Below are 600 nucleotides of genomic sequence, written 5' to 3' on the forward strand. Positions count from 1 at the left end.
AGTCCGTAAAGGGAATATTGTCCAATAGAAAATATTGCAAATCCATATTTTTAGTCATGCCAAATCCTTTCATCCCTGCTACTTATCTCAAATTAGGTCTCTTAATTTATTCCCATGATATTAATATTAATGACATAATAATGCCATTAATGAGTTGTTGCTCACTGTACAACTATGAAGATAGAGATGGTAACCCTGATAATAAACTTGCCTAACTCTTTAAACCTTGAGTTTTTTCCACGGTTTCCCGGAGTTGTTTCTACAGTCCCCTAAACCTGGGGCACGATGTCTCATTAGAACCACAAAAGCTTGCCTCCAACTTCTAAGTGGCAGAAACAAAAGCTTAGTCATTCCTAAAAAACTTGGATGGGGAATAGTTCCGAAAAACAAGAAGAAACTGGCACTAAATGAAACGAAACAGTTGCCACTAGTATCAGACCCTCCCAGCATCTGATGGGTTGAAAGAGTTACTTAAATATGTTGCAGCACAGAGGAATCAGGCGTTCGTCAATGTTAAAGCAAATGGAGTTATTTTATTGCTATCCCATTGAAGCTTGTTTATTTTTTCTGGAAATTGGAGGGAAAGAAATTCATATATAT

Source organism: Aplysia californica, unplaced genomic scaffold, assembly GCF_000002075.1.
Source record: "Aplysia californica isolate F4 #8 unplaced genomic scaffold, AplCal3.0 scaffold00457, whole genome shotgun sequence".
Taxonomy (NCBI): Eukaryota; Metazoa; Mollusca; class Gastropoda; order Aplysiida; family Aplysiidae; genus Aplysia; species Aplysia californica.